Here is a 10,884-nt window from a genome sequence, read left to right on the forward strand (position 1 = left end):
TGGAAATGGAAGTTTCTGGCAGCTCCATCCCCTGAGTGAATACAACAGATGAGGCTCTGGTACAGAACAGAGGGTGGCACACAGTGCCTTGGGGGGAGGCAATGTTCAGTGATGTTTCTAGTCTAGGGTAGGACAGTGGTGTGGACTCTTAGCAAATCCATAAGCATCAGTGAGGACTGCAGAGGTCCTCAGTGGGAAAATCTATGGGTGTCTTTGGAAGTGATGAGGACTCTGGGGTTCTCCAGCTTACCATTTTCCCTGTAGGAGCATGGTTACATCAAAGGAATCTGTGTTGGTGCTGGTCTATGCAGTATAGAGAAGTAGGGTGACCCAAGCCAAAATAATGTTTTCTATGAAGCCATCCTCATCCCTTTTTAGTTTCAGATTTCTGAAATTTCTTCCTTTTTTGTTTTTATTTGTTGTTGTAGATAACGGTGGGATTTATACATACAGAAATACAGCAGTGTGATTTGGCCAGTATTATTCCCCAGTATTTCCTCTTTGACTCTCTTCTTCTCTCCTTCTCGTCACTTTTCTCTATTGATCTCCTTTTGAATTTCATGAGATTCTCCCCCCACATACACTCACCTTTCTTTTCATTTTTCCTCTCTAGCTTCCAGATATGAGAAAGAACATATGACCCTTGACTTTCTGAGTCTGGTTTATTTTGCTTGACATAATGTTCTGAAGTTCCCTCCGATTTCCTGCGAAAACATACTTTTGTTCTTCCTTGTGGCTGAATAAAATGCCATTATAACACATTTTATTTATCCATTCATCCTTGATGGACACCTAGGCTGGTTTCATAGTTTGATTGCTATGAATTATGCTGATAAACATAGGTATGCATGTATGGCTATAACATGACTTTAGGATACACACCAAGTGTGGCATAGCTGAGTCATATAGTGGCTCCATTCTTAGTCTTTTAAAGAGCCTCCATACTGATTTCCATACTAGCCGTATTAATTTATAATCACACAAACAGTACAAAAGTGTTTTTTTTTTTCTCCACACCCTCTCTAGCATTTATAATTGTTTGTATTCTTGATAGCTGCCATTCTGACTGGAGTGAGATGAAATTTCAGTGTAGTTTTGTGCCAAGGCCTCATGCCTGGGCCATTAATTCAAAAACCAAACAAGGAGCAATGGGGGATGAAGAAAAGGCAGAAAAAGGTGAGACCAGGTGGGCAGCCAAGCCCTGATGAGTCTTGACTGACCCCGAGCTGTCTCAGCACATTCACCATACAGTTTTCATCAAAAAGTTATTTATAGGAAAGTTTCAGCAAAGCAATCTGAAAAATGTAGGACTGATGAGACATTAATGTCATCTTGATTTGCTCAGAATTCTCTTTTCCAGGAAGTTGGTGACTGAGCTCAAGGCCCCAACTGATAATTGCTGTGTGCCTTTGCATGTAGACTCCCTGGGCTGGCATCGTCATAGCAATTGGGCCATCTTGACCTGCACTTTTGCATAGGCAGCTCCCAGTGCAATGCAGCCATGAGAGAGTCAGAGGCCATAATTCAAATCACTACTTTCCATGGTTTTGATTTGCATTTCCCAAATTGCAAAAGATGTGGAACATTTTTTCATATTTTTGTTGGGCATTTGTATTTCTTTTGAGAAATGTCTGTTTTGTTAACTTGCCAATTTATTACTTGGGTTGTTAGGTTTTTAAAGTTTTTATTATTTATTTTTGTATGTGTATGTGTCGGGGGCTGTTTGAGTTCTTTATATGTTCTGGATATTCTGTCAGAAGAATAACTACCCCAAATTCTCTCCCATTCTATAGGTTCTCTCTTTGAATTCTTAACTCTTTCATTTGCTGTGCAGATGCTTTTAAATTTGATGCCATTCCATTTATTACTCTTGGTATTATTTTCTGAGCTTTAAGGATTTCTGAGAAAGTCATCGCCTCTGCCTATGTGTTGGAGTGTTGATTTTATTCTCTCAGTTGCACAGTGTCTGGTCTAATTCCTAGGTATTTCATCAAATATAGGGTTCTAATTTTATTCTTTTACATATAGATAACCACTTTTCTCAGCCTCACTTATTAAGGGTCTCTTTCCCTTACCTCATATTTTGGCACCTTTGTCAAAAATAAGATGATGATATCTGTGTGGGTTTGTCTGTCTTCTATTCCATTGGCCTTTGTTTTTATGCCAGTACCATGCAGTTTTTGTCATATATAGCTCTATATTATATTTGAAGTCAGGTATTGTGAAGCCTCCAACATTGCTTTTTTGGCTTACAATTACAATTGCTTTTTTCTTCTAAATGAATTTCAAGACTGTTTTTTTCTAGTTCTCTGAGAAGTGTCTTTGGTATTTTGATGGGCATTTTATTGATTGTGTATATTACTTTGGATGGTATGGCCATTTAAACAATATGATTTTGGTCTATGCATGATTATGGGCAGTCTTTCCATCTTCTTGTGTCTTAAATTGTAGAGGTCTTTTAGTCTTTCACTTCCTTGATTAGATTTATACCTAGGGGTATGTATGTGTGTGTGTTTCTTTAAGAATATTGTGAATGGGATTATTTTGTGAATGGGATTGTTTTCCCTGACTTCATTTTGAGCAGATTTATTATTGGTACATAGTGAAGCTACTGATTTTTGTGTTGACTTTGTTACCTGGATTTGTTATTATTCTAAGTATATAATTATATCATCTACAAACAGTGATGATTTGACTTCTTCCTTCCCTATTTTTACCTCTTTTATTTCCTTCGTTTGCCTAATAATGCTGCCTAGAATTTTTAGTACCATATTGAATTGAAATGGAGAGAGTGGATATCCTTCTTATTCCAGATTTTTTAAGGACACGCTTTCAGTTTGACCCCATTTACTATGATATTGGCTTTGGGTTTGATATACTTCAACATCAAAAGCTATTTATGTTTATTCTACCCCCAATTTCTTCAGTGTTCTTTTCATGAATTGGTACTGAATTTTGTTGAAGACTTTCTCTCCTTCACAGCTTTTTCACTGCTGTGTTAAAAGGACATGACAAATGCTTTTAGAGGAGGGAAATTTTGTCAGGTACAGGGGTCTCAGTTCATAGATGGCTGATTCCATTCCTCAGAGCCTGAGGAAAGGCAGAATATCATGGTGGAAGAGTATAGCTGAAGAAAGTGGCTCAGGTCACTGCACCAGGAAGTGTGTGGGGGGATCCCCCTACCACAAACAGAATATATACTCCAAAGGCATGCTCCCAGAAGCCCACCTCCTTCAGCCACACCCTACCTGCCTACAGTTACTGCTGAGTTAACCCATTCAAGTGGATTAATTCAATGATTAGGTTAAGACTCTCAAAATCCTATAATTTCAAGTCTGAACTTTCTTGCATTATCTCACTCATGAGATTTTGGGGGACACCTCATATCTTAAACTATAACAACTTCTATTGAGATGACTTTCATTGCTATTTATTGGTTTGTTTATGTTTTCTATGTTCTCTTTGTTCAATTTTGGCAAGTCATATATCCAGAAAGATTTCTATTTCCAATAGGTTTTCCAATTTATTGGAGTATGTTTTCAAACTCCCTAATGTTCTCTTAATTTCTGTGTTGTCTGGGATCATTTCTTCTTTTTCATTTTTAATTGTTGATTTCAGTCTTCTCTTTTCCTTAATTGGCTAAAAGCTTTTCAATCTGGTTTAACTCTTTGTTTCATAGATACTTTGTATTATGTTTTTATTCTCAATTTCATTGATTTCAGCTCTAATCTTATTTCCTTCCTCCTTCTGGTTTTGGAATTGGTTTGTCCTTGCTCAAGGGCCCTGAGATATATTATTAGATTGTTTGGGATCTTTCTGATTTTCTTGTGTAGGCACTCATAGGTATAAACTTAGAACCACATTCATAGTGTCCAAGAGCTTTTCGTATGCTGTGTCACTAGTCTCATTTGATTATAAGAATTTTTGAATTTCTCCCCTGATTTTTTCAATCACTCATTCATCATTCAGAAGTACAAAGTTCAATCTCCATGTTTTATACAATTTCTATAGGATTTTTTTTTTGGTGTTGAGTTTTAATTTCATTCTATTATGATCTGATAATATGTAAAAAATTATTTCATCAAGAGATGGTTTTTGGCCTAAATATGGTCTATTTTGGAGAAGGTTCCACTAGCTGTTAAGAAGAAAGTATATTCAACTGTTGTTGGATAAAATATTCTGTAGATGTCCATTTTATTTATAATAGTTTTGAGGTACAAAGGGTTTTTACTGTGTTCATGTCTACATGATTACATGATCTATTTATCGATGAGAGAGATGTTGAAATTTATTATTATTATTATTATTATTATTATTATTATTATTATTATTATACTGGGGTCTTTCTGAGACTGTAGTCCAAATAGTGTCTGCTTTATGTATTTAGGCACAACAATATTTAGGGCATAAATATTACTATTATAACCTCTCATTGAATTGTTCCCTTTACCAGTATCAAGTGAACTTCTTTGTCTCCTCTTATTTAATATTGGCTTGAATTCTGCCTTGTCAGATATAAGGGTCAGTACTTCTGCTTGTTTTTAGCCTCCATTTGCATGATATGTTGATTTCCATTCTTATGTTTTTGGCCTATAGCTGTCTTTGTCTGTAAGGAAAGTTTCTTGCAAACAACATATAGTCTTTTAATTAAAAGACATTTTAAAATAATGTCTTTTAATCCATTCTGCCAGCCTATGTCTTTTAATTGGAGTGTTGAGAGCATTTCTTTAACTATTTTATGTAGTGCTAGCATAGTAGTCATAAATTCTATTAATTTCTGCATATCTTGGAACTTTTAAAATTTATTTGTGTATTCTGAAAGATAGCTTTGCTTGATGTAGCAATCTTGGTTTATAGTTATTTTCTTTCAAGACTTGGAACACGTCATTTCAAGCCCTACAGGCTTTTGTGCTGAGAAATCAGAAGTGATTTTGCTTGGTTTGCCTCTAAATGTGCCCTAATGTTTTTCTCTTGAGTCTTTTAAAAAATTCTATTCTTTGTCTGTACGTTTGGCATTTTAATTATAATTGTGTCCTGAAGAGGTTCTTTTCTGATCCTGTCTGATTCCCTCCTATGTCTGAATGTCCATCTCATTTACAAGGTTTGGAAAATTTTGTTATTTTCCTGAAGAAGTTATTCATATCATTAGCTTCAATCTGCGATGGAAAGAGAGAAGAATGAATGTTCAAAATCTGAACAGAAAATGCAAAAAAAAAAAAAAAAAGCAAGTGATGGTTATAAAGGAGGAGGAAGACAAAAAGAAAAGGGGATACAGAAAACAAGAGACTTGGCTGTATCTGGAAAATAAAAGAGACAAATAAGAGAAACAAAACAAACAAAAATAATTTTCTTTGATTCCAATGATTTTTAAACTTGGTTTGTTAATGTTGTCCCGGAATTCTTGTATATTCTGGTCATGGTTACTGATTCTTTTCCTTAATACTGTCTAAATGTCCAGGATTGGCCACTTGTCTTCCAGTTCTGAGATTGTCTTTAGCATGGTCTATTCATTAGAGCAACTTTCAACTGAACATTTTATTTGATGTATTGTGTTTTTCATTGCCAAGATTTTTGTTTGGTTTTCTTTCAATATCTCTACCTCCTTATTGAGTTTCTCATTCATATCCTGTACTGAGTTATTTAGTTCTTTTGGTTGTTTTTCTGTGTTCTCTTGGAATTCATCGATCCTTTTTAGACCATACTTTTGAATTCTTTATCTGATATTTCATCATCTTTAAGATATTTGGAGTCAGTTACTGGTGAATTATTAAATTTAAGAGGCATTGTGTTGCCTCATTTTTTCATATTTCTGGTTTAGTTTTTCATGCATCTGTTGGGCCATCCCATCAGAAGTGATTTTGCGTAGTTTTTTTAATGTGTAGTTTTTTTTTTTTTAATGCATCACTTGGGATGGATTTCTCTTCCAATTTTATGTCTGGGTCATTTGAGAATATGGCCTTCCCTTGCCAAATTGTCCTAGAGTCATTCAGATTAAAACCCACTCATGGGTGCAACATTTACAACCTTTATGTTAATTCTGTTTTTGCTATAGGAATGGATGTCCAAGAATGTGACCTGAGGGCCCACCTTGAGCCATTATTATTACATTCTGGTCATTAATTTAGGTTTTTTGTTCTAAAATGCAGCTGAAGTTTGTGGTTAATTTACATTTTCGGGGTATATATTGAAGCAAGGTGTGCTGTCTTTTGCATGGATTTAGTACAGCAACAGAGTTTTACCTGCTGAGCTTTTAGTGTCCCTAGAGATTCCCATCACCACACAGGAAGAGGGAAATAATAACAAAAACTTAAAAGGACAATGTACAATATTCACATAAATACTTTGTGCTTACTATGACTTCTACAACACTAATTACTACAAAAATAGTAATGCTATAGTTAGCATATGTCAAACAGCAAAAATAATAACATGAACTAGATAAGAAATTAAAGTTAACAGCATGTGTTGACTATGTCATCCATAGCATTAATAAATACAATAGCATAAACAGTTTCACTGCATGGAGCAGCAAGGAAAGTGACCTCCTCTATTCTACCATCTTGAAATTCCTTCCAAGAAAAAAAGATTCTTAATGAAAAATCAAAGAATATTCTCCATTAATATCAAAACTGTGGAAGAGAATGCATGGTTCACTGCTTGTTCCCAGATATCTTTTCATTTCTTCTTGGGCTTTGGAGGGGGGAGGTGGATAGAGAATGCACACAGATGTGCATATAAGAACTTGGGGTTAGTAACACCTTCTCCTTTTTTTTTTTTTTTTTTTGTTACTCATTAACCTCCCAGCCAGAGTTGTATAAAACTGAAACTGGTTGAAACTGAAAGCTACTTATATTCTACCTGTATAAGTTTGAATGAAATGGGAAGTACTATCAACTGGAGTTTTGTCTGCACTGACCAGATCAGTGTACTCCTATGAGAGATTTCTGGCAACTAGGGCTTAGGTCTAATAAGGACTTAGGGCTTTATTGGGTTGTGATTTCTCTGTTGAGATTAGATCAACACACACCTAGGGCCAGGCAGATGCCCATTTCTGCTAGGAGTCTGCATCTCCAAAACCTCCCAAGAATTCTATTTAAGGGACAAGGGAGCCAATCCTCCTCATACTTTGCTGCCCATGAATACAGCCTTCCCAGCCTTAGTCCCTGAGCATATTTACACCTACCTGTTCAGTTTCCTGACTTTTCAGCTGATTGCATGATCAGACTTAAAGGGAAAAAGACTTGCGCACTGCACTCCTTTTTTGTTTGTTTGTTTCTGACTTTGAATACCCCTGGGTACTATCTTCTCTGTGCCTGTTTTACGACTTTCTAGGCCCCACATTATGTGCTTGTTGGGACAGGATGGCAGTGTTTACTATGATCTCCCAGGTTCCCATAGCAACAAACTTGAGCTTGTCCTCCTCAAGATGTCTACCTCCTTACCTCCCCATGTGCCAATGGAGAGAGCACTTTCCAAACACCAGTTAACTGTGCAGCCTCTGTATCAACTAAATTCAGGATGTTTTTCTGATCCACAGGTTTTTCCATGCCAAATGTGTTCATTGTGCTTCTCTGTTATCCCTCCCCTCTATGGTGAACCAGCATTGCCTCCCTGCTGCTGCAACTGGCTTGGCTCCAGTGAACTCATTCCTTGTTCAATGCACCTGAATTTCAGAGCTTCGATGACTCTGACTGTCAAAAATTAAATTTTAGTGAATTCCCTCTTTCAACCACCTTGCTAAGAACCTGCATGAATCTCAAGCCATGGAGCAACCAGAAATACAACCTCCCTCTAATGTGCCATCTTAAATCTTCCCAAAAGCATGAATTAATTTAATAAGTGCTGCAGATCTTGGGCAGAGAGGAAGTAATGAGTCACTTAAGGAAGGAATGAAGATGGAGGCAGGGAGAGTAGGTTTCTGAAATTTCTTTCCCATGTATCAAATCATCCTAGAGCCATTTGTATCAATAGCAGTTCTTTATTCATTGTTCTTGGCACCTCTCAGACTGGCTAATCAGAGCAATAGTTGTTCTTTGTGAAACCATCAAAGGCCCTTTTCTAAAGGCACTTGACTGACCAGTGAAATTTGAATGTAGAAAACTTAATGGTCATTTTGAAATTTTAGTGTTTTTTTTTTTATTTGAAAAGGGAAAAATGCAATTCCAATGAAGAAACTTACATTACTTTTGCTTTAAAATTGTTGCTTTTTTCTGATGTGAACGAGAGTGCCAGATGATTTGAACATAACTATAGAACACTGCATGATTGAATGAATGAGTGAAATGTCATAAAAATTTCAATATAGGTAGAATTCTTCTCACTAGATTAAAAAAAAAAAAAACGTGGAAGCAGCAAGCCTGGTGCCAAACACTTTGGTAGTTTTCTTCATACAAAAATAAAATACCTGTTCCATTCTTTTGAGCAATATCTGTGAAATATTACTAACCTCTGTGGCAGAGGTTGCTTAATCTGCAAATTTATCAGCTAAAAATCCATTATTATTGCTAATAACCCTTATTCACATTATCCAGAGAATTGCTTTTTCTTCCATTCCTCAACCAATGGAGTAAGCCATAGTAGGTTACTGGAGCCTATTAAATTTTCACACATCATTAGTCCTTACCTCCCTTAAAGTTTTAGCTTATATTTTTCTTTTATGTCATTTTCTCCACAAAGACATTTTCTTTCTACTAAGGAAAAATATTGAGTGGTATCTCATGCTGTTGAGTAAATCCTTTGGTGTCATTTTGTTTAAAAAATAAAGTATTGGTTCAAGTGGGTATGTGAAAATGTGGCAGTTCAGTCCATTTGATAACAACATATAAAATATAATCCATCTGTTTTGGTGTATGAATTTAAAAATTACTATACCTACCAAAAAACATACATAGTTCAGTTTTTCATGAGTTTATTATCAAAACAACTTTTTAGACTTTTCATGTTTGTAATGTCAGATAATTTATTTAACTACTGATATACAGTCATTTGGCTCTTTTTATCAAAGTGTTGCTATCTTAAATGAAAAGTGTTTTCAGACTCAAACTAAAAAGTTTATTTTTTTTTTCTCAGCAAGAGAAACAATAAGGGAGGTAAATAGGGAGCTTACATCCTGGGAACAAATTTTTATTCCTCACACTTCAGATAGAGCCCTAATATCCAGAGTATACAAAGAACTCAAAAAATTAAACAGTAAGAAGACACATAACCCAATCAACAAATGGGCCAACGACCGGAACAGACACTCCTCAGAGGAGGACATACAATTAATCAACAAATACACGAAAAAATGCTCACCATCTCTAGCAGTCAGAGAAATGCAAATTAAAACCACTCTAAGATACCATCTCACTCCAGTAAGAATGGCAGCCCTTATGAAGTCAAACAATAACAAGTGCTGGCGAGGATGTGGGGAAAAGGGTACACTTATACTTTGCTGGTGGGATTGCAAATTGGTGCAGCCAATCTGGAAAGCAGTATGGAGATTCCTTGGAAAGCTGGGAATGGAACCACCATTTGACCCAGCTATTCCCCTTCTCAAACTATTCCCCAAAGACCTAAAAAGAGTGTACTATAGAGATACAGCTACATCGATGTTCATAGCAGCACAATTCACAATAGCTAGACTGTGGAACCAACCTAGATGCCCTTCAATAGATGAATGGATAAAAAAAGTGGCATTTATACACAATGGAATATTACTCAGCACTAAAAAATAACAAAATCATGGCCTTTGCAGGGAAATGGATAGCATCAGAGCAGATTATGCTAAGTGAAGCTAGCCAATCCCTTAAAAACAAATGTTGAATGTCTTCTTTGATATAAGGAGGGCAACTCAAAACAGAGCAGGGAGGAAGAGCATGAGAAGAAGATTACCATTAAACAGGGACGAAAGATGGGAGGGAAAGGGAGAGAGAAGGGGAATTGCATGAAAATGGAAGGAGACCTGCATTGGTATACAAAATTACATATAAGAGGAGGTGAGGGAAAAGGGAAAAAAAAACAAGAGAGAGAAATGAATTACAGTAGATAGGGTAGAGAGAGAAAAAGGGAGGGGAGGGGAGGTAAGGGGAGGGGAGGGTGGATAGTAGGGGATAGGAAAGGCAGCAAAATACCACAGACACTAGTATGGCAGTATGTATAAACATGGATGTGTAACCAATGTGATTCTGCAATCTGTACACATGGTAAAAATGGGAGTTCATAGCACACTTGAATCAAATGTATGAAATATGATATGTCAAGAACATTGTAATGTTTTTAATAATAATAATAAATAATAATAAAAGTGTTTTCAGGGAATGGCATATAAGCAAAGAAAATAGGCCTTCTTTCCATCTTCTAAAAATTTGCTATTTTTTTCAAAAATGTCTGGAGCAGATGGCAACCTTTCCATCAGTAGTGAGTATTCTCCTTTTACAAATATGTAAACACAGACTTGGTAACCACATTTATAATAATCTCTCAAACATTTTTCTTGTTAAAATAAAAACTTTGCAAAATTTTTTATTTTTCTAAAGTTTATTTGAGCAAATGATTCAGATAGTAACTTAAACCAGAATAGGTTTAGATAAGTCCACTTACAGAGAAATGTAGGTACTATTTATAGATAGAAAATTGAAATGATGCATATGCACAGCTTGACTGGTTAAGGCTCAGCATTTGCCTCATTTACACATGTACAATAAGACATTTGCAGTATATGGGCATGGTCTGATCAGGGGCAGCCTAAGCTTGACTGAAACTCAGCTGCTATAATCAGCTGAGACTCAGCTACTTATTACAAGAATATACTGGTAGGAAAGGTAGCAGAATACAACAGTCACTAATATGGCATTATGTAAAAATGTGAATATGTAACAGATGTGATTCTACAATCTGTATTTG

At 35.9% G+C, this 10,884-nt stretch overlaps 1 long non-coding RNA gene across 1 annotated transcript in view; it reads right to left on the reverse strand.

Annotated features, from left to right (window-relative positions):
- Positions 1-9,348, reverse strand: part of LOC308643623 — a 738,763-nt gene extending 729,415 nt beyond the window's left edge. Inside the window, exon 1 of the long non-coding RNA XR_014020759.1 lies at positions 9,237-9,348. This is a non-coding gene — a long non-coding RNA (uncharacterized lncRNA). The remainder of the gene's footprint in view (positions 1-9,236) is intronic.
- Positions 9,349-10,884: the final 1,536 nt, after the last annotated feature.

This window comes from Spermophilus citellus (assembly GCF_964194105.1).
Source record: "Spermophilus citellus genome assembly, chromosome: 3".
Taxonomy (NCBI): domain Eukaryota; kingdom Metazoa; phylum Chordata; class Mammalia; order Rodentia; family Sciuridae; genus Spermophilus; species Spermophilus citellus.